The sequence below is a fragment of the Rhinopithecus bieti genome, unplaced genomic scaffold (assembly GCF_001698545.2).
Source record: "Rhinopithecus bieti isolate Rb0 unplaced genomic scaffold, ASM169854v2 scaffold_32012, whole genome shotgun sequence".
Lineage (NCBI taxonomy): Eukaryota > Metazoa > Chordata > Mammalia > Primates > Cercopithecidae > Rhinopithecus > Rhinopithecus bieti.
In genome coordinates this window covers 2,054,450-2,078,407 of record NW_016814432.1, presented here as the reverse complement: position 1 = coordinate 2,078,407, position 23,958 = coordinate 2,054,450, and the positions used below count along the sequence as shown (strand labels likewise).

Genomic DNA, 23,958 nt, shown 5'->3' with positions numbered 1-23,958 from the left:
ATATACTTTTTTCTTTCTGTTTTTTGTTTGTTTGTCTTTAATTTTAGCTTTACGGAGTACATGGCGGTACTGTTTCAGGGGAATATTGTGTGGCGCCGGGGTTTGGGCTTCTATTGATCTCATCACCCAAATAATGAGCATAGTTCCCAGTAGATAGTTTTTCAACACTTCCCTTCCTCCCTTCCTTCCCGCTTTTGGATTCCCAGTGTCTACGGATCCCCTGTGTACGCAATGTTTAGTTCCCACTTACACGTTAGAACATGGGGAATCTGGTTTTGTTTCTGTGTTAATTCGCTTAGGATAATGGCCTCCAGCTGCATCCACGTTACTGCAAAGGACAGGATTTCATGTTTTTTATGGCTGCCTAGTATTCCATGGTGTCTGTGTACCACACTTTCTTTATCCAGTCCACTGTTGATGGGCACCTGGGTTGAGTCCACGTCTTCGCTACTGTAAATAGTGCTGTGATGAACATAAAGGACAGGCGTCATTTTGTAGAATTATTTTTTTTTCCTTTTGGTAGATACCCAGTAATGGGATTGCTGAAGGGAAATTCTAATTTTAGCAAACTAGAAATATTTAATGAAGTACATGAATGAATGTCTTCAGAATTTTATACAGCCAGATCAAATATTTTAATAATGAGCTTGTTATGTTGAATTCTATTCTGACCATCATGCACTGAGATTCTCTTTTCTTTCTTCTTTAAAGAGACAAGAGTTTCACTGTGTTGCCCAGGCTCGTCTCAAACCCTTTGCCTCAAGTAATCCTCCCACCTGGGCCTCCCAAAGTGCTGGGATTATAGGTGTGAGCCACCATGCCTGACCCAGATTTTCTTTAATATTTGTCTAATATCTTTCCATCTCCCTATGTTCAAGCTTCATGTAATTTTATTTTCTGGTAATTCTCTGAGCATAGAGCTGGATTTGCTAGTTTTTTTATTTTATGACTCAACATGAGAGTTTCTATTTTTTCATAGAAAAGTTTAATCTATTCATAGCTATTGTTTTATTGCCGTGTTTGGGCCTCTTTCTTAATTTTCTTCTTCATCTTGTTTTTTAAATTTACATTAGGACTATGAAGTTTTAATTGAACAGCCAATTAACACATGTAGTTATGCGTTGCATGGTGTTTTGGTCAGTGATGGACTGCATGTGCGATAGTGGTCCCCTGAGATTATAATGCCATATTTTATTTATTAAAATTTAGTTAAGATTTATTTTATTATTTTTATAGATGAGGTCTCACTCTGTTGCCCCAGCTGGGTGCAGTGGCATGATCGTAGCTCACTGGGCTCAAGTGATCCTCCTGCCTCAGCCTCCCTAGTAACTAGGACTACAGGCACATGCCACCACGCCTGGCTATTTATTTTAATTCTTGGTAGAGACAGGATCTCATTATGTTGCCCAAGCTGGTCTTGAACTCCTGGTCTTAAGCAGTCCACCCACCTCAGCTTCCCCAAGTGCTGAGATTACAGGCATGAGCCACCTACACCTGGACTAATGCTGTAATTTTACTGTACCTTTTCTATGTTTAGATACACAAATACCTATCATTGTGTTACAGTTGCCTGCAGTATTCAGTACAGTAACATCTCTACGGGTTTACAGCCAAGAGCAATAGGCTGTACCGTAAAGCCTGGGTGTGTAGTAGGCTGTACCATCTGGGTTTGTGTAAGTGCATTCTATGATGTTTGCTTGACAATGAAATCAACTAATTATGAAATCACCTAATGATATATTTCTCAGAATGTATCTCTTTTTTTAAGTGAAACATTACAAAATTTATTTATTTAAAGTATTTTAAAATCATTGGCTTAGCTGGGCGTGATGGCTCACACCTGTAATCCCAGCACTTTGGGAGGCCGAGGTGGGCGGATCATGAGGTCAGAAGATCAAGACCATCCTGGCTAACACGGTGAAACCTCATCTCTACTAAAATACAAAATTTAGCCGGGCGTGGTGGCGGGCGCCTGTAGTCCCAGCTACTCGGGAGGCTGAGGCAGGAGAATGGCGTGAACCTGGAAGGCAGAGCTTGTACTGAGCCGAGATTGGCGTCACTGCACTCCAGCCTGGGCAACAGAGAGAGACTCCATCAAAAAAAACAAATTATTGGCTGGGCACCGTGGGTTATGCCTATCATCCCAGCAATTTGGGAGGCTGAGATAGGACAATTGCTTGAGTCCAGGAGTTCAAGACTAGCTTGGGCAACATAGTGAGACCCCCATCTCTACAAAAAATTTTAAACTATACATTAGCTAGGCATGGTGGCACGCACCTGTAATTCCAGCTATTCAGGAGGCTGAAGCAAGAGGATCACGTGAGCCCAGGAGTTCAAGGCTGCAGTGAACCATGACTGTGTCACTGCACTCCAGCCTGGATGACAGAGCAAGACTCTTTTTAAAAACAGCCCGGCGTGATGGCTCTCACCTATAATCCCAGCACTTTTGGAGGCCAAGATGGGCAGATTGCTTGAGTTCAGGAGTTTGAGGCCAACCTGGGCAACATGGCAAAACCCCAACCCTACAAAAAAAAAAAAAAAAAACAGCCAGGTGTGGTGGTGCACACCTGCAGTCCCAGGTTCTTGGAAGGCTGAGGTGAGAGAATCGCTCAAGCCTGGGAGGCAGAGGTTGCAGTGAGCTGAGATCACACCACTGCACTCCAGCCTTGGGTGACGGAATGAGACCTGTCTCAAAAAACAAATAAATAAATAAATAAAAATAATTTTAAAATCATTAATTGCCAGTTACACAGTGGTACAATGCCATTCAGCCTCCTGAATAGCTGGAATTACAAGTGCGTGCCACCATGCCTAGCTAATGCAGCACTGTGCATGTGTTCACATAACACTACTAATAATTACCCTGACACAGGCACATGCAGATGGAGGAACTTCCCTAAAAGCAAGTTTAAGGGATTAAATATCATCTTTGTTATCATATCCTCCTCTTCTCCCTTCTCCTCCTCCTCCTCCGTGTCATCACTACTGAGGACAGCACTGCTACCTGTGCCCAGGGTCCTTTCTTCCTCAACGCCGCCAGCACCACCCAAAGTCCACCTCTGTGGAATCGAAGCACTGAGTGTGTTGGCCTCAGGGACACTGAAGGAAGCCGCCCATCCTCTCAGCCTTGGAGTCTGCTCAACCATATCATTCAAACCAGCTTCCATCAAAGGTTTGAATACAGTGAGCAGCTGCTCCTGCATTCCTCCAGGACACAGGTTCACCAGCCAGGTGTCTGTCAAAGAGAATGAACCTCCGAGTTGGTCCAAACTTCACTGTCCTTGAAGGTCTTCTCTGGCCATCCTCAAAATTCACAGGATGAAATGTGTTCGGTGAGGACAACTCACTCATGTCGTGGCGTTTGGATGGCCCGCGGCGTGGCCACTTCTGCTGTAGAGACAGAGCCTTCCTGTAGTTCGTATATTTCCTTCCTGAAGCCTCATATTCCCCATTCCGTTGAAACTTGGCCACCTCAACCTGCAACGTGCAGTTTCTAATGTCCCATCTTCATCCACACGCATGAATGCAAGATCCACAGCTTCCCTCTTCCAACGATCGCAAAGCCCGTCTCCTTTAAGATGTCCTTGGTTATCTTTGTAAAACTTGACCTTTGGTTCCTCTGTCTGGGGATCGCTCGTGACGAAGCCAAATGGACAGGCATGTGAATGCCTCCACGGTAATGTCGAGAGGCAAACTGGCACATACACATTTGTATTTCTTCTTCGGCATGAAGCCTTCCTTTTTCTCCCCTCTTTGTGGGATCAGTGGATTTGGGGTTTTTCTTGGTGGCAGTTTCTCAGCGTTGCAATCGTGTGTTTGCAGCAGAGCAGCGCCATCACCGAGCAGCCATCGTTGGCCTGATATGTAGTGGTGAGATCTTCACTGGTTTCTCTTCTGCTCCTGGGCTTGCAGAAACCGGCCTGGCTCTTGATTGGGATCGTAGGCTCAAGAGGCTGGGGAAGGACAGACAGCCTCAGGAGAAATGCCAGGAAGGGGTGGCTCCCTCGTGCTCCTCAGTGCCTCAGTGTTTTGGCCACATAGCTCCCCTCCTCCACCCTCGCTCAGCAGGCTGCATCCAGGGCGGGGCTGGCAGGCAAAGAGGCTGTGTCACAGCCCTTCAGAGCCTCAAGCTGGGGTCCCTAGGGTTGCTGGACTTCAGATCACCACGAGGTAGGAAGTCCTCCACCCTCCCTCCGGCAACCCTGAAGTGTGGCAAAGTGCGTTCTCTAACTGCCGAGGGGCCTGCCCTTTCCCATGTGGGCTGAGAGGATGGGAAGTTCCTGAAATCCAACTGCTCTGAGAGCCGATGCTGTGACTGACCTTGACCTGAGTATGCTGAAGACATTAATTCTGCTTCCTAAGCAAAACTGTTAGCAATTCGAGGGCTGGGCTCTAGCCTAGATCTCATCTCCCATAGTACCAGGCACCCTGATACATTTTCTGCCAGTTTTTAAGTTTGTTTGTTTGTTTGTTTTTGAGATGGAGTTTCACTCTTGCTGCCCAGGCTGGAGTGCAGTGGCGCAATCTCAGCTCACCGCTACTTCTACCTCCCTGATTCAAGCGATTCTCCTGCCTCAGCCTCCCGAGTAGCTGGGATTACAGGCATGCGCCACCATGCCCGGCTAATTTTGTAATTTTAGTAGAGACAGGGTTTCTCCATGTTGGCCAGGCTGAACTCGAACTCCCAACCTCAGGTGGTCCGCCTACCTTGGCTTCCCAAAGTGCTGGGATTACAGGCGTGAACGACCATGCCCAGCCAGTTTTTAAGATCTTGTTGCTGAAACACTTAAAATGAAAATAAATTCAGTATCAGCAGGGCAGCAGGAATTGCCATTAAAAAAAGAAAGAAAATTGGAAATGACTGCAGCCAGGTGTGTGTGACTGGGCCCGCGACCTTTTTCTTAGGCAAACAGGGCTTTGTGGGTTCAGAAAGACGTCTTCAGCTGTGTAGTTTGTCTCAGAGCCTTGCATGGGTGGAGGCTGGTGAAAACAGGACAGAGACTCATGTTGCTCAATGTGAGAAAGCACCAGGAATTTTGGAGAAGTTCCCAGCAGCTCAGGAGAGTGGATGGTGCCTTGTTCCAGGGGAGAGGGAAATAAGCACAGGCCTATTTCTTTCTCAAGAGGGGAAAACCGAGCCCCAGAAAATGGCAATGAGATGGGGATGCAGAAAAAAAAGCTAGCTAATGAACAGTTCAGCAGTGGACACTGTGTGGGAACCTCTCCTAAGCCGCCTCTAATCTCCCTCTGATGGATGCATGCTTAAGTGATTTTGCTGGCCCTTAAAGGAAAGTGTTATTCCATCCTGTCATCCTAGCACTTTGAAAGGGGGCTGAGGTGGGAGGATCACCCGAAGTCAGGAGTTCAAGACCGGCCTGGCCAACATGCTGAAACCCTGTCTCTACTAAAAAATACAAAAATTAGCCGGGTGTGGTGGCGCATGCCTATAGTCCCAGCTACTCGGGAGGCTGAGGCGCGAGAATCGCTTGAACCTGGGAGGCAGAGGTTGCAGTGAGCCGAGATCGCCCCACTGTACTCCAGCCTGGGCAACAGAGCGAGACTCCGTCTAAAAAAAAAAAAAAAAAGGAAGATAAAACAATGATAAAAGTGTTGCAAGACTCTCGGCCTCAAAGTCATGTGGATTGCACCAGTACAAAGCACCGTGCCAGGACGGTATCATCAGCTTGTGCAGCTGAGAGCTATCCGGCAGTGAAATACAAGCACTCTGAACACAACTGGACCTTTAGCCAGGTAATTCCATGTGCAGAAAGGGATTCTAGGGAATACAGAGAAAGTAAACACTATCTTGCAAATTAAATGTTTTGATTTTAGCAATGCTGATTATAAGTGAGAAGCAGCAGCTAACATCTGTTGGGTGCTTACTCGAGGTGCCAGGGCTGATGTAGTCTTTCCATGTGTTAGTGGTCCATCTAGTCCTCATAACAGCCCTCAGAGCAAGAGCTATTGCTGTCTCCACTTTACAGGTGAGGAGGCTGAGGCAAAGTTAGCTAAGACATTTGCCCAAGGAGGACAGGCGCAGCGGCTCACGCCTGTAATCCTAGCACTTTAGGAGTCCAAGGTGGACAGATCATGAGGTCAAGAGATCGAGACCATCCTGGCCAACATGGTGAAACCCTGTCTCTACTGGAAATACAAAACTTAGCTGGGCATGGTGGCACACACCTGTAATCCCAGCTGTTCGGGAGGCTGAAGCAGGAGAATGGCTTGAACCCGGGAGGTGGAGGTTGTAGTGAGGTGAGATCGTGCCACTGCACTCCAACCTGGGCACAGAGTGAGACTCCATCTCAAAAAAAAAAAAAAAAAAAAAAAAGACATTTGCCCAAGGGTCACAGCTGTAGAGGGGCTGATGTGGTTTGAACCCAGGGTGTCTGGTTCCTCTCTGGAAGCAACCAAAGTGCCTGTGATTGGGGTAGTGACGAAGCACTCTGAGCTGCTACATGGCAGATACTGTGAAGAGTCATCTTTGCCTGTCCCATATCTATTCCCATTCCTTCTGATGGCAACACCTTGGTTTTTTTCTGCATGTGGGGGAACCAGGCCCTTTCACCAAGCGGTGTGGTGTTCATAGGGATAGCCCCTCCTCCGAACCCAGGAGTGGCAGTTCACAGCCCTAACTGATCACAGTGTTCCGTGGCCCAGCCCAGGCACTGCCTAACCACCCCAGGCAGTGAGACTGAACTCAGGGGTTCACTGGACCTATCAGGAAAGAGAGGCTTTTCTTGCTTCTGGACTTGGAGCTGTGATGAGGCAAGTGGGTCGGGGCCAACACATTGAGAGCGCTGGCCCACAAACGCGCCCAGGCAGAGGACGGTGCGGCCAAGCCACACAGAGAGACAACTCCCTAGTGACACGCTGTGAACACCTGCATCCACCCCTGCCTGAACTGGAGCTTTTCTTCTTCAACTCTTCAGTTATGTGAGGCAAGATGTTGCCTTTTTTGCTTAGTGCTGTGAGTTGAGTGTATAGCAGTTACAATCAAAGAATCCTAAATAATGCTGCAAGCATGGTGACTGTCTACATGGGAATATGCAGTACTCCAGTGAAAACAAAACAAATTAATTTTGGAATCTGATGACCATAATCTAAAAACATTCATAGAGGTATATAAAAATTATAACAGAATTTAAAGTAGCATATCTCCTCATGAAGCAGGTTAAGTGTATACACAAAGAAGGAGGAGGAAGAGGTGAGGAAGAATCTGCCCTTGTGGGGAAGTGACAGAGGGAGAAGAGGCTGATGCAGTCCTGCATCCAGGCCCAGTTCTGCCAGCAGCTGAGTGCCCCTGAACAAGCTCCCCCACCTCTTCGGGCCTCAGTTTCCCCATCTATGAAAGAAAAGGAGTCTGGCTTCCATAGCTGCCCCACCTGATACGCTAGGTGCCAGCGTGTCCTCAGTCCTGTCACGAGAAGCCTTCCCTCTAGGATCCCAGGAGGAGCTTGAAATCCTGTCTGGGATCCCGATGGCCCAGATGCTGACCCTGCCCCGGGTTGTGTCTGCTGGGAAGTCTGATTTCTGCTCATCTCTCCCCATTTCTTTCTTCCCGTAAAGTGGGCTGATATGCTGGAATGTCAACGCAGCCAGTGATGTGTTCGATGAGAATGTATTGAGGGTAAAGCTGGTCAGAATCCGAGTGTGTGTCATCTGAACTCTCGAATCGTGGATGGAAGGTATGACTTCTGTTGATGTCTTGCAGCCTGAGTTGACAGTCTGTAAGAAGGTTTTGTTATCTCCATTTTACGGACGGTGAACCGAAACTTACAGAGCTCAAGTCACTTGAGCCAGGCTCCACCCCTACAAGGGGCTCCACCCCCACAAGAGGCAGCGTGGAAGCTAAAACCCAGGCAGCCTTTTCCAAAGCTTGTGCTCTGCTCCACTGGGGCAAGGAACCCTTCGGGGGAACTGAAGCAGCACAGAACAAAGGCCATTTTTAAGAAGCGACCCTTAACGACTCTCCTGGGGAGTTCCCAGTGAGAACAGCGGTAACCTAAGGCGGGGTCCCCGGGTCTGCAAGGATCTCATGTTTTGTGGGTCAGAGATTCTTCTGTGTCATGTCTGGGTGAGGTCAAAAACCACGCAGAGACTTTCACTTCCTGTTCTGTGGCAGACAAAACATCTGAAAAGCTCTCCTGAAGCAACACTTCTAGATGCCAAGTAAATCACCACAAATATACTTTTAAATGTGTTACTAAGATCATAAAAAAGGAAGGAAAATACCCAAGCGTACCCCCAACCCCTCTCCCCACCACCCCCATCACCACAACAACAATAAACAAGTTGCTGCCAGCGGATTGGAAAGCAAGTGTGGAACCTTAGGCTGCGTCGGCATCAAATACTGATACCAATAACCGAGCAAAAGGGAGCAAGACCAGGCCTGGGGGCTGTGCCATGTGGGCAGCGGAATGAAGACTTCGTAGAGGGGCTCCAAGGTGGGTAGAAAAATACGTTCGCCCTTACAGGGAGACAGGCAGGTAGCCTACCTCCTTCTCAGCTCTGGGTAGAAAAATAAACCCCTCCTATTCCATAGGGTCTGGATTTGGAATTTATTCTACCCACATCCACAAGTCAGCAAAATCGAAAGAAGTTAAGTGATCCCAAGTGATAGCAACCCTCAGTATAGTAAGTAATTTAAGTAAACATACATTCTCTCTGGAGAAAAACATGACCTCATGCCTATCAGGATTCCCTTTGATTAAGAGGAGTCTAATATATGCCCTCCAAGATGACCAAACACAGGAGGAAGCAAAACATTATGAGTGGAAATAAAAACACTAAGCAATAGATTTAATCACCTACGATCTTCAAATATTGGCATTATGGGACACATGACACAAAACAACCACGTATAAAATGTTTAAAGAAATAAAGACATTCAAAAGTGACCAGATTTAAAACACAACTTAAAGGAACATCTAGAATTGAAATATATAAACATTGAAATTAAAGACTGAATAAATTAAACAGCAGATTAGCAGCCAGGCACGGTGGCTTACACCTGTAATCCCAGCACTTTGGAAAGCCAAAGTGGTAGGACAGCTTGAGAACAGAAGTTTGAGACCAGTCTGGGTGACATAGCAAGACCTCATCTCTACAAAAATTAAAAATAATTAGCTGCCTGTGACGGTGCTCGCCTGTAGTCCCATCTACTTGGAAGGGTGAGGTGAGAGGATCCCTTGAGACCAGGAGTTACAGGCTCTGGTGAGCTATGATTGCACTGTACTCCAGTCTGGGTGACAGAGTGAGACCTGTCTCAAAAGTAAATAAATAACAATATAGCCTAATTTATAGGGTTAAAAAGCAGATAAAACTATAATCCTGGGCAAAAATAACATATAGAGGGTATTATCCAAATAAAAACAGTCAGTTCTTTTTTCAGGGAGGGCGGATAACGCTAATGATTTAGATTTTTAAGTGGTATACGTATATTCAAGTTTCTGGGATAAGTATTAAAACAATAGAAATTGAGGTCAAATTAGTAGAGGAGAAAAATGGAATAAGAAAAAATGCTATCATCCAAAAGAAGATAAGAATGGAGGGAAAAAAAAAATCAGCAGTAAAAGAAGGACAAATTGAAGACATAAAATACAATAGTGGAAAAAAATCCTAATATATCTGTAATCACAAAAAAGGTCAATGGACAAAAATACCAGTTAAAAGAGTCTAGCTGGATAAAAAGCTTAAATTTAGCTACCTTCAGTTTACAAGAGATATATCTAAGCCATCAACACAAAAGTTAAGAGTAAAAGGATGTAAAAGATATATCACGCAAATACTTAAAAGCAGGTAGGATCATTGTATTAATATCAAGCACAAATAGACATCAGAGGAAAAATCATGATTAGGAATAAAAAAGGTCTCTGTGTAATGATGAATGTATCAATTCAATATGAAGTTACACCACTTCCAAACTTGGTATGCATTGATAAACAGCTTTGAAGTATATAAAGCAAACACTGAATTATGAAAAGAAATTGGCAAATCCACTATCAGAGTGGTAGATTTCAGGACACATCTCTTAGTAAGTGGTAGTCAAATGGATGCCATTAAAATAATAAATATTGGCCGGGTGCCGTGGCTCACGCCTGTAACCCGATCGCTTTGGGAGGCCGAGGTGGGCGGATCACCTGAGGTTGTGAGTTTGAGACCAGCCTGACCAACATGGAGGAAACCCCGTCTCTACTAAAAACACAAAATTAGTCGGACATGGTGGTGCATGCCTGTAATCCCAGCTACTCAGGGGACTGAGGCAGGAGAATTACTTGAACCTGGGAGGCAGAGGTTGCAGTGAGCCGAAATCGCACCATTGCACTCCAGCCTGGGCAACAAGAGCGAAACTCCATCTAAAAAAATTTTTGAACAAAATTGATCTCATAGGTATAAAAAAATCACTGCACCCAGCAGTGTAGACAATACCAGGTGTTAGTAAGTCTATGGGTCAACAGATGAATTCATAGTCCACTGGTGGGTAGTGTCCATTAGTACATTGTTCAAAAATTGACTGTAAAATTGAGCATTTACACATCTCACTATACTACCCAATTAACAAATAATTAACTACAGGTGCACACATCAAGATGTGTATATTTCATAACTATAAAGTTGAGTGAAAAATACAGGTTTTAGATATCACTCAGTTCAAGTATAAAAACATACCAAATAAAAAAATCACCTGCCAAATTCATGTGGAAAAGTATAATTAAATTTTCAGAATAGTAATGTGATGGGAGGGGGCACACAGGTCTTTAAAGGTATTTTTAATGATCTATATCTCCAGCTAAATGGTGAGTACTCAAGTATTCATTTCACTGTCATGTATAAATCAATTTCTATAAAGTTTACTTTTATACATGTGAAATAGTTTGTGATAAGAAAGAGTAATAATAATAAAATAAATCTGGATGCATATTGTGTTAAAAATCCTCTTGGCCAGGCACAGTGGCTCACACTTGTAATCCTACCACTTTGGGCGGCTGAGGTAGGGGAATTGCTTGAGCCCAGGAGTTGGAAAGCAGCCCGGGCACCATAGCTAGACCCTATCTCTACAAAATATATACATTTTTTAAGTTAGCTGAGCATAGTAGTGCACGCCTGTGGTCCCGGCTACTTGAGAGGCTGAGGTGGGAGGATCACTTGAGCCTGGAAAGTTGAGGCTGCAGTGAGCCATGATCACACTACTGCACTCCAGCCTGGGTGACAGAACGAGAACCTGTCTCAAAACAAAACACCACTCGTTCCCCTGCCAACGCCGAAACAAACCTCTTGAGGCCTACCACCGAGGCAGGGCGTGTTGCTTTGGGGACAACAGCTGAGTCGATGGGCCTGAAAGAGTGGCACCTTTAGAGTTCACACGGGGTCTCCTCAGGAGTGTGAGCCCTGAGCACTCAAGGGCATGTCCACCCTAGTGGACCCACGTCCACGAGCCCGTGCAGGATGTAAACTCAACAGTGACCCCAGAATGGCAGGGCCAAAGCACCCATGCTCGTGGTTAAATCAGGCTTTGCTATCAGTTCACCTCTCAAGGTTTGAAAGAAAACACTCAGCATTCTTATGCTATTAAGGGTGGAAGGGCAGCTATTAAGGGCATTTAGGGACCGATGAGATTTACTGGATTTTGTTTCCGTTTTTGTTTTGAGGCAAGGATTTCACTCTGTCACCCAGGCTGGAGTGCAGTGGCGCGATCACGGCCCACTGCAGCCTGGACCTCCCAGGATCTGATCCCCACTCCTGTGCCGCAGAGGACGCCAGGTGCACTTGAGGTCAGGCTGGCTGTCACGAATATGCCTTTGAGCTGCACGGGCTGCAGGTGGCAGCAGAGCCCTGGGACAACCTCACAGACCGGCCCCACCGAGGCTGGCTCCTAGAGAGGCTGTTGCTGGCCTATCAGGGGCTCCTCCTTTTTGCGATATTCAGACTGGTGCCTAAATTAAATTCTCAGGAAAAGAAATTAAGCTACTTTTAGAAGACATGAAACATGGACTTTGGGGATGAGGATTAAAAACCTTAACAATAACATTGCTTAACTCTCAACTCCTATTGTTGGTAGGATGGACTGAAACCAGTGATTTTAGCGTTATGTACAATATTTTGAAGGGCCTGAACAGATGGTTCCAAATCCAGACTCTGTCATTATAACCGCAGTTGCCCTAGCTCACACTTCAGCGTTTTGCCTTTCATTCGACCATCTCTGGCACAGAAGCTGTTTGCCCATTTGTCTTCCAGAAAGACGAGAAGTCTTACAGGGATTTCTGAAATGAGAACGCGCCACACTAGGGGTGGGTGAGGTACCCACATAATCGAAGCCGTGAGACGTCGCCACAGCCAGATTTCTCCCCGTTACCTGTATCACCACCCAAAGAGGACGGGCCTCAGGCTCGCGGGATCTCTGGCCATTCTTTCTGCTTTGTGTTAGGTACCAAATTCCCCTGTGCTTGGAGGAGAAGAAAACCTAAACATTCTTATGATCAGATTGATATTTGTCAGGGTTGGACTGTGGCTAAGAGCAAAAGTCAGTGCCCCGGTGAATTCAACATGCAGCGTGAACTATTATTATTCTCAGAAGGACAAAGCTAAAACCTCTCACCTAGAATAGCCACATTATATCAGACTTTTCCCAAAGTTTAGTAATTTCATTTGGAGAGGGCATAGATTTATACCATCTTATTTTCCAAGACTGTGTATTGTAAAATTAGCTGAAAGTAAACCTTAAAGATTATCCCTTAAAATAGTGTAAAATGATCACCATTTTAAGAGTATGTACTAAAAGTCTTATTTTTCAGCTTTGACTACAGTGATGCATTTGCTAATGGTATTCTTCTTCCTTGAATTATGACTAAGAGGAATTTTTTTCCCATGAGGTTCTTTTGCTGCTCGTGACTTAGCTGAGAAAGTGGTCATAATTTACATGCCCTCCTGTGTACATCTGTGTGCATCCTTGAATAACATGGGTGTGGGTGAACTAAGCAGGCAGGGCTGCAGTCACCGTGTCTGATTTACATGCCACGGACTTTGAGCCAAGGGCTATAAGGAAAGACATCGCTGGTGAGTTACTGGATTAATCAATGTCTTAGTCTCTTCTTTAAGGATTCCCTTTCTTTCTTCATAAGAAACTGTCCAACTATGACCACATATTGAATGGCAGAACAAGGGCCAGGAATAGGGGTTTAGAGAAAGGAACTAATGGTACTCCTTAACATTTCCAAGATATAAATATACACCCACAGTTCAAGTGCAGACAAATGAATGCCCTCAGCCACTACTCAGGAGGTACCTGCCAAGCTTATGCGCCTGAGATGCATTTTCATCATTACTAGACTAAAACAACCTTGGCCAGGTGTGGTGGCACACACTTGTAATCCTAGCACTTTGGGAGGCCAAGGCAGGAGGATTGCTTGAGCCCAGGAGTTCAAAACCAGCCTGGGCAACATAGTGAGACCCAGTCTCTAGTTTAAAATAAAAGAAATAAACAATTTCATCTGGCTCCAAATTTGGCATGGTCATATTTGCCTTTCTCAATATTTTCCGAATGTCAAGTACAGATTTCTTAATAGAGTGTCCTAGTCAGTTCTAGCTGCTATAACAGAATACCATAGACTGGGTGGCTTATCAACATCAGAAATTAATTTCTTACAGTTCTGGATGTTGAAAGTCCGAGATCAGGGCGCCAACACAGTCCGGTCCTGGTGAGGGCCCTCTTCCAGATTACATGCTGCCAACTGCTCGTTCTATCTCACGTGGTGGAAATAGGGTGAGAGCTCTCTCTGAACAGCTGGGACTACAGCCATGCACCATCACGCCTGGCAAATATTATCTTTTATTTTTTGTAGAAGTGGGGTCTGGTCTCTCTATGTTGCTCAGGCTGCTCTCAAAACTCCTGAGCTCAAGCGATCCTTCTGCCTTGGCCTCCCAAAGTGCTGGGATTACAGGGGAGAGCCACCATTCCTGGCCACTTAAAATTGTTGAGTCTTATCATATGTAAATTATTCCCTGTAGCAGGATGAATTGTATCCCCGCCAAAAGGCATGCACAAGTCTTAACCTGTGATACCTAAGAATGTCGTATTTGGAAACACGACAGAAGATCGTATTTGGAAGCAAGGTCTTTGCAGGCATAAATAAGTTAAGGATCTCAAGATGAGACCATCCTGAATTTAGGGTGGACCCTAAACCCAATGGCTGTGTTGTTATAAGAGAAAGCAGAGAGAGATTTGAGACCCAGAGAAGCCCCCAAGGGGAAGGCCATGTGAGGATGAAGGCAGAGACTGTAGTGAGGCTGCTGCAAGCCAAGGGCACTGATGATTACCTACGCCCACTAGGAAGCAGGAGAGAGGTATGGAACAAATCTACCCTCACAGCCTCCAAAAGGAACCAGTCCTGTCGACATCTTGACTTCAGACTTCTGGCCAGATCTATAAGACAATAAAATTCCATCATTAAAAGAAGGAAAGGAAACAGAAAAACCAAAACCAAAACCAAAAATACCCTCCAATGATCAACTGCAAATATTCTAGAAACCAGGGGAAAGGAGAAAGTCTCAGTAAAGAAATTGAAGATATAAAAAAGAAACAGGCCAGGCACAATAGCTCACACAGCTAATCCCAGCACTTTGGGAGACCAAGGTGGGAGGATCACTTGAGACCAGGAGTTCAAGATCAGCCTAGGTAACATAGTGAGAACCCATCTCTATGAAAAAAAAAAAAAAAAAAATTAGGTTGGTGTGGTGACACGTGCCTATATTCATAGCTACTTGGGAGGCTGAAGCAGGAGGATTGCTTGACCCCAGGAGTATGAGGCTGCAGTGAGCTGTGATCACGCCACTGCACTCCAGCCTGAGTGACAGAGATATACTGTCTGGAAAAGGAAAATAAAGGAAAAAGAAGCAAATGGAAATTTTACAACTGAAAAATACAATAACCAAAATACAATCTCAAACTCCAAACAACATAAACCAAAAGAAATACACATCCAGATATATCATAGAGAAACACATGAAAGTAAGGATAAAGAAAAACTCTTGAAAGCAGTCAAATAAAAAATATACATATTACCCATAGGGGAACAACAATTCAAATGGCTGTAGATTTCTCATCAGAAACCATTTATCTCAGCAATACACAGAACTAGAGACAGAAAATCATCAAGGAGATGACATTCCATCATTGGTGTGGTTGGGATGTCCCTTACAAATCTCATGTTAAAATGTGACCTCCAATGTTGGAGATGGGCCTAGTGGGAGGTGTTTGGGACGTGGGGGCAGATCCATCATGCATGGCTTGGTGCCGTTCCCTTGGTGATGAGTGAGTTCTCACTCTATTATCCAGTGGAAACAGCTTATATATTATCCAGTTCACGTGACAGCTGATTGTTTAAAAGAACCTGACACCTCCTCCCTTCCGTCTCCCTTCCTCCCTCTCTCAGCATGTGATAAACTGGTTCCCCTTGCCTGTGCCATGATCAGAAGCTTCCTGAGGCCTCCCCAGAAGCCAAGCAGATGCTGGGGCTGTGCCTGTACAGCGTGCAGAATCATGAGCCACATAAACATCTTTTTCCAGCCTGAGATATTCCTTTATAACAATGCAAAGCAGACTAACGCAATCATTCATCAACTAGATCTAATTAACACATATATTACGCTCCATCCAACAATGACCGAATACACATTCTTTTTAAGCACACTTGGAACATTTACCAAGATAGATCATATCCTGCAGCTTAACAAATTTAGGAAAATTGGAATCATACAAAATATGTCATTTGACCATAATAGAATTAAACTATAAATCAATAAAAGGAAGACAAAAGAAGAAATACCACACACTTGGCAATTAAACATACTTATAAGTGGCCCAGGGGCCAAAGAAGTCTTGAGAGAGATTCGAAGTATTTTTAACTGAGTGAGAATGAAAATACAACATATGAAAATATGTAAGATGCAACTAAAGTGGTCCTTCCAGGGAAATTCATGGCATTAAAAGGCTTACATTAGAAAAGGAGGTCTTGAATCAATATCAGCCTACACCTTAAGAAATAAACAAAGAAAGATTCTGGAGAGTCACCCAGCCATCCTGTTCCAGATATTGCCAAATTAGGTAATTTCAGACAGCCTCAGAATAGTGATCCCCTGCCGGCTCCCTTTCCTGGGCCAGCACCGGTGGAGATCTTCCTGTACCCTTCCTTCCTCATACCTGGGCTGATCACCCGGCGTGAGTGAGAACCTGGACTGGCTGTCTAGCCACAGGGCCCCCGGATGATCTTTACTAATAGGTGGGATGCCCTTTTATAAAGTGCACGCCAAGTCCCTCAGCAGACGTACGTGGAACTCGGCATACATCTCGGCGTTCGTCTTGGCAGGATGTCCCAAGCAGACGTGCGGTTCATGACCCTGAGTGGCAGTGCCCCCGAGGCGTGTGTTTTCCAGTTCCACCATGGGACAAACCCCGTCTATTCCTTCAGACTCACCGCTAGGCTGCATCCTAAAGCATTAAGACAAATTTAACCCTCAGACTCTCAAAAAAAGAAATATCTCATTTTCTTTTGTAACACAGCATGGCCCCTATTCAGGAAATCCTCAAATTAACCTCCTCAGTCTTTATAATCAAAAGCAAAATAAGGAAAACAGGGCTAAGAAAAAGAAAAAAGCGAAAATGCAGGGACAAGAGGCAGGCTCAATGGCTGGCTGCTTTACAAGCCCCCAGCTTCTCCAGGTTTCCCTAAGGACACTCCTCCAAATAACTGCTGTCTGTGCAAAAGGTCAGGCTACTAAAGGGCAACTTACCCCATAAAATAAATGGGGAAAAGCTGGGCACAGCCTGCCCACTCTGCCACAAGCTTGGCCACTGGAAACAGGATTGCCCTGAAAGCTGAAGGACCCCCAGAACAAAAATTCAACCCCCAGTGGCTTTAATCTAAAGGCGCTCTCTGCTGCAGCTGAAAACAGCGCACCTTAACGAGCAACCTGTGGAGGTGGGAAACATCTGTTCCACATTCTGCGGGTCTGAAGAGCTAAAGCTTTCCTGACGGAGATAACGTGGAAAAGAGTGCTAGCTCCACACCATGCAGTTGCTGGGAGGCTCACAAGCCCTCCTGTAAAGCTGAACCCTTGCCTCTTCATTCTTTCTTTTCGTTTTCTCTTTTTCTGTTCAATCCAAAGATCCAGCCTTAAAAGGGAAAGACAATTTCTAACATCCTAATCTTTGATTTTATTGTTCTCTTTAAAACTCCAGATGCTTGCACATTATGGCCTGTTTTCATGTACATTTTAAACTTATGAGCAAGTTGCAACAAGAAGAATTCAGAGCTCAAATGGTTAACTTGCCTTATAGAGTTAAATAAAGCTTTCTAAAGCTCTTTATTGTCCTCTTTTTCAGTCTGCCTTAGATCAAGGTGGTTTTATAATCACCTGTAGAAACTCTAACAGGTGCTCTTGAGTGCAGGTTTCTAATAACTTTGGAAATTGTAACGTTAGAATAAAGAAAAAACTTCCCAGACTCCCATTAAAAGCTAATGTGTTCATAAATATTGAGCAGAACAGAAGTTAATTACATAAACTAAACTAATGGAAAACTAAAACTAAAAGACAAAAAAACTAAAACTACAGTTATTTGCATATATTCATTAAAAATCTATTTTCTGACTGTGTGTCATGGCTCATTTTCTGGCTGTGTGCCGTGGCTCACACTATGGCGTGAAAATCTATTTTCTATTTTCTGGCTGTGTGCCATGGCTCACACCTGTAATCCCAGCACTCAGGCAGGTGGATTGTTTGAGCTTAGGTGTTCAAGACCAGCCTGGGCAATGTGGCAAAATCCTGTCTCTATGAAAAACACAAAAAATTAACTGGGGATGGTGGCACATGCCTATAGTTCCAGCTACTTGGGGGGCTGGGGCAGGAAGATTGCTTGAACCTGGGTGGTTGAGGCTGCAGTGAGTTGTTATTGCGCCACTGCACTCCAGCCTGGGTGATAAAGCGAGACCCTGTCTTGGAAAAGAAAAGAAAAGAAAAGAAAAAAAATCTGTTTTCTTTCGTAAACACAGTTGGAGACACTGGTTATTTTTGCCAAGCTTTAACTGGAATGGCATGCTTTTTGGGGGGGGTGGGGAGGCGGAATCAAAGTTAACTTATAAAGCCAATAAAAGTTCCTTGGAAAAGCTGGCCTCATACCTTATCTACGCAGTCCCTGTGCAGGGTTCCTAACCGTGATAAGTAAAGAATGTCACTTTCTAACAGACCCAGGAGCCCCAAGTTGTCTTGGGACCTCAAGAGGAAAAGAATTTACCCAACTCATACAGGCGTTTAATGGCACAAACCCATAACTGGGCTTAAGGCATTAAAGTCAAATCTGAGATTCTCTATGAAATAAAGTTTCAGCAAAACCAAATTTAAAAAATAAAAGAGTCTATATGCAAAATAATTATTCTTGCTAACTTCATGCAAATACTCAAGCCAAGTATAATAAGACTAAAACTTATTTTACCAATAGATTTTTTCTATTATAATTTGTTTTTAGTAAACTGGAAAGAAAAATTACGTTTCAGAAAAGCTGTAGTACACCTGTCACCAAATTCTAGTCTTGTCCACTGTTTTAAAGTTTTTTATTATTTTTCACAATTTTAACCAAATCCTGAATTCTTTTGCTGCAAGTTCCCAATGCATTCAACATTTTTTTTTTCCTTTTATTTTTCCAATTTAAACTCAATGGATTTGCTATTACCTCTTTCCTAAGGTCCTGCAAACTAAATTTCATTCTTTAAAATACAAGCAAAAGAATGAAAAGGGTAAGATGGCCACTGCCTTCCTCCTCTATAACTAAAAATGCGTTGAGTTTAACATCCAGATAAATTGTGCCCAATGTTAATGTTTGTTTTTTGCTTCTGTTTCCATAAAAATGCCTCTTATTAAAAATTTGTTTGCCTTCATCATATATAGAGGCTGTAAGGCTCACCTCTACACCACAAACTCCAAGGGGTCTGGCCCTGTCCTAGCTAGCGGCTTTAGTTCGAGCCCATTGCAATTACACCCTCAACTCTAATCAGACACACCAGGAATGGGAGACAAGTTCACTGTGCACCTCCACAGGTTTTTTCTATGGTGGGGAAACAATAAAGTTAATGCCAGCAAAATGTGTAGTAATTCTTTCATACCTGTACATAGTTCAGCAACTGGAATGGAATATATAGAAATAAAGGTCAAAACTAACTAACTCCTCACTAGTACATCTACAAACTTTTTCTTGATTTTCTCTTATTGAATTAACATTTAGAAATCTTCTCTCTCAGGCCCCACTTCTCCCACCTATAATAATGCTTATATTAGCTTATTTGTATTATGTATTATTAATGCAATATCTTGTTTTGTGTCTTCTAGAATACAACAATTTCAAACTAAAATGTCACTGCAGTGAGGGTATCAGCCACTAAAAGAACTCCATGACTCTCCTTTGGATACAGTAGGACAAAATTTTAGGCTACAAATGCTGCCCCCAACCACATGGTTACACAATGACTCTGCCCAATTAACTCCCAAGCCAAGAATTTAGGCCCTTGTAACCTCCTGACAGACTAACAGGATTAAGTCGGGCCAGCTTGATGCCTCTGGTCAGCAGGAAGCAGTTGGAAGATGAAATCTTCACCCACATGCTAAAGATTTCTTATTGTTGCTCTGTTAGGGAGATGTGGAGTCCTGACCAGGGAAAGGGAGTCAGGTTTGCAGGACCAAGGGAAAGCAAAAAGAGAAAGCAGATAAGCTACAAGTCTGCCTTTCTCATGGTCTGGGATACATAGCCCTCCTGTGCAAATAATTCACAGTCTTCCTGCACCCAGCTATCACGGGACACCTGCAAGGTAACTCACTGCAATCCCTGTATTATCAGTACTACACAAAGCCCTCTTCAGCATAAGCACTGCCCTACAAAATCTCCACAAGTCTTTGTTCCTTTGCAGTCAGCTTTTGCTGACTTGCTCATTGTCTCTCTGGCAATATATTTTCCTACTTTCTCTAATAAATCTGCCTTTCTGTACCAACAACTGTCTTGGTAAATTCTCTCTCTCTCTTTTTTTTTTTTTAGACGGAGTCTTGCTGTTGTTGCCCAGGCTGGAGTGCAATGGCACGATCTCGGCTCACCGCAACCTCCACCTCCCGGATTCAAGCGATTCTCCTGCCTCAGCCTCCAGAGTAGCTGGGATCACAGGCGTGCGTCACCACGCCTGGCTAATTTTGTATTTTTAGTAGAGACAGGGTTTCTCCATGTTTCTCCATGTTGGTCAGGCTGGTCTTGAACTCCCGACCTCAGGTGATCCGCCCGCCTCAGCCTCCCAAAGTGCGTGAGCCACATTGCCCAGCCTGTCTTGGCAAATTCTTATACCCCCACACCACTGTCCTGGATAGTTGTTGCTCCCCACAACAAATACCATGAGCATCTCTATGCACATAAACTTTAGATGAAATGAACCAATTCCTAGAAAACTACAAACTGCTAAAACATGCACAAGATGAAACAGACATAATTAAATAATCCTATGACTATTAAATAAATCAAATGAATAGTTAAAAGACTTCTAAAAAGAAATCTCCAGGCCCATATGATTTTACTGGTGAATTCTACCAACTATCTAAATGAGAAGAAAACATTAATTCTCTACAATCTCTGTCAGAAAATAGAAAAGGGATACTTTCCAACTCATTTTATGAGGCTTTCATTACTATTATAACAAAAGCAAAGATAGTACAAAAAAGAAAATTATAGACCACTATACCTATACCATTATGTGTTTCTGAATACAAAGAAATCCCCAACAAAACATTTGCAAATCAGCAACGTATAAACAGAATGGTACAGCATGACATAATGGTGTTTATTGTATGAGCAATGTATACAAAGAATAGTATAGGCCAGACACAGTGGCTTACTTTGGTAATCTCAGCACTTTGGGAGGCTGAGGAGGGGTGGAACACTTGAGTCCAGGAGTTCAAAACCAGCCTGGCCAACATGGCAAAACCCCGTTTCTATTAGAAATACAAAACTTAGCCGGACGTGGTGGCGCATGCCTGTAATTCCAGCTACTCAGAAGACTGAGGCAGGAGAATCACTTGAGCCTGGGAGGCAGAGGTTGCAGTGGGCTGAGATCGCACCACCCTACTCCAGCCTGGGCAACAAGAGTAACAAGAGTGAGACTCTTTCTCAAAAAAAAAAAAAAAAAAAAAAAAAAAAGGAAAAAAAAAAAAAAAAAAATTTTTTTATAACTAAAAATTTAAAAAAAAAAAAAAAAAAAAAAAAAAAAAGGATAGTATAGCATGACATAATGTTTATTATACTAGCAATGTATACAAAGAATAGCACAGCAAGATACAATAATGTTTATTCCAGGAATGCAAGTATGGTTCAATATTTGGATCTCAACCAATGTAATCTACCATAGACTAAGGAGAAAAAAGCCCACATGATCATATTAATTAATGTAGAAAAAGCACTTGACCAAACTTAATGTCCATTCATGGGGAAAAGGAACCTCTTAGCAAGCTTGGAATAGAAAAAAAAGTCTTTTTTTTTTTTTTTTTTGAAACAGAGTCTTGCTCCGTAGAGAAGGGGTTCAACATGTTGGGCCGGGTGGGCTCGAACTCTTGATCTCAGGTGATCCACCCGCCTCAACCTCCCAAAGTGCTGAGGTTACAGATGACAGCCACCACGTTGGGCCGAAAAATATGTCTTTAATTTGACAACAGACATCTAAATATCTACAACTATCATTATGCTATTCTCATAAAATTAAGAATGAGGCAAGGATGTCCATTCTCACCTAGTCAGTGCAATGAAAAGGAAAATTTACAAAAAGGCACACAAATTGGAAAGTATGCAATAAAACTCGCCCTATTTGCAGATCATATGGTTGTACATGTAGAAAATTTCAAGGAATATACAAAAGAAAAAACAAAACAAGGCCAGGCGTGGTGGCTCACGCCTGTAATCCCAGCATTTTTGGAGGCCTAGGTGGGTGGATCACCTGAGGTCAGGAGTTCGAGACCAGCCTGGCCAACATGGTGAAACCCCATCTCTACTAAAAATACAAAAATTAGCCGGGCGTGGTGGAGGGCGCCTGTAATCCCAGCTACTCGGGAGGCTGAGGCAAGAGAATCGCTTGAACCCAGAAGGCGGAGGTTGCAGTGAGCTACGACTGTGCCATTGCATTCTAGCCTAGGCAGCAAGAACAAAACTCTGTCTCAAAAAAAAAAAAAAAAAAAAAGGAAAGAAAATAAAAGAAAAAAGAGAAAGAAAAAACCTTCTAGAACTAATAAGAGAATTTAGCAAGATACAAGGTCAATGTGTAAAGGTAAATAGTCTTTTTATATACCAGCAATGTACAATTGGAACCCAAAATTAAAACAATAAAATTCACAGTAGGTCCTCAAATAAAATAATCTCACAAAACATGTACATGCTCTCTACACTGAAAACTAAAAATAGCTGATAAAAGACATCAAAGAAGGTCTAAATAAATGGAGAAAGACACCGTGTTCATGAATTCGAAGAATCAATATTAAAAAGATGACAATTCTTCCCAAATTCATACATACACTTAATACAATTGCAATCAAAATCCCAGAGAATTTTTGGGAGACATAGACAGGTTGATTCAAAAAATTTATACAGAAAAGCAAAGAAGTTAGAATAGTTAGAACAATTTTGAAAAAGTAGAATAGATTGGATTTACCCTGCACAATTTTAAAATCTACTCTAAAGGTACTTTAATTAACAAACACAGTATGATATTGGCAAAGGAATAGATGCAAGATAAATGAAACAGTAGAGAGAGGAGAGTGAGAGGAATAGATCCACATACATATGGCCAATAGATTTTTTAAATCATTTTTAAAATTAATAGACTATTATTATTATTACTCTTATTATTATTCGTGACAGGATCTCACTGTTGCCCAGGCTGGACTGAAGTGGCACAATCATGGCTCACTGCAGGCTCGACTTCCTGCTCTCGAGTGATCCTCCCACCTTGGCCTCCCACAGCTGGTACCATGGGTGTGCACCACCATGCCCGGCTAATTTTTTTATTTTTGGTAGAGATGGGGTTTTGCCATGTTGCCCAAGCTGGATTTGAACTCCTGAGCTCAAGCTATCCACCTGCCTCGGCCTCCCAAAATGCTGGGATTACAGGTGTAAGCCACTGTGAGTCTGTGCCTGGCAAGACTTAATTGTTTTAGAATAGTTTAGATTTCTAGAAAAATTAAGCAGAGCAGGGCAGCGCAGGGTCGCCGTGGGGGAGCTGCAGCAGCTGCAGGTACAGGAGGTAGTGGACTCCACAGTGAAGAGTCTGGAAAGAGAGAACATGCAGAAGACACAGGGTCTCATGTTCAGGTGCAGTGCCAGCTGTTGTGAGGACAGTCAGGCATTCACACAGCAGGTGCACCAGTGTATCGAGTGCTGCCATGTGCCTCTGGCTCAAGTCCAGGCCTTGGTCACCAATGAGTTGGAGAAGTTCCGGGACCACCTGGCCCGGTGCACCATGCATTGCAACGACAAAGTCAAAGATTCAATAGATGCTGGGGGTAAGGAGCTTCAGGTGAAGCAGCAGCTGGACGCTTGTGTGACCAAGTGTGTGGATGACCACATGCACCTCATCCCAACTATGACCAAGAAGATGAAGGAGGCTCTCTTATCCAGTGGGAAATAAAAGTCTTTGCCAGTGGCCAGTGAGGGCAAGAATGTATTTTTTATAAGGAATTGGCAATTTTAGTATTTTAAGCAAAGTTTATGAACAAACAAAGGAAGGATGGCCACGAGTATAAGGCATATGTCACTTGCCTCTGGACACTGGTTCTTTTATGTTTCAGTCCTGAAAGAGAAGTGGAAAAAAGTGGTGCTAAATTGGGTCAGAGAGATTATGGGAGAGTTTTAGAGCTTGTATTTCCTATGGCCAGCGCTCGTCCTGGCAGTAA

At 43.6% G+C, this 23,958-nt stretch overlaps 1 pseudogene; it reads left to right on the top strand.

Moving 5' to 3' along the window:
• Positions 1-7,480: 7,480 nt before the first annotated feature.
• On the top strand, positions 7,481-23,693 carry LOC108514215 (protein FAM136A pseudogene; annotated as a pseudogene).
• Positions 23,694-23,958: the final 265 nt, after the last annotated feature.